Below are 242 nucleotides of genomic sequence, written 5' to 3'. Positions count from 1 at the left end.
AGAGAGTGTGTAGTCAGCGCTGGCGGAGAGGGGGAGGGGAAGCTGCCGCCTTTTCTGGCGGTGAGAATGAAAGCGAGCGGCCGAGCGTAGGGAGGAGGATTTGAGCAGGTTGGATTGGGAGGGAAAGGGGGAGGAGAGCGAGAGTGAGATGGAGTGGGTGAGGGGGAGGACGAGAGGTTTGTCTGGTGTGAATGAAACAGAGTATGCGTATTGAGATTGGAAGAAGCAGAGGAGGAGGAGAA

This window comes from Phalaenopsis equestris, unplaced genomic scaffold, assembly GCF_001263595.1.
Source record: "Phalaenopsis equestris unplaced genomic scaffold, ASM126359v1 Scaffold000002, whole genome shotgun sequence".
Classification (NCBI taxonomy): domain Eukaryota; kingdom Viridiplantae; phylum Streptophyta; class Magnoliopsida; order Asparagales; family Orchidaceae; genus Phalaenopsis; species Phalaenopsis equestris.
This window is presented reverse-complemented; position numbering follows the sequence as displayed.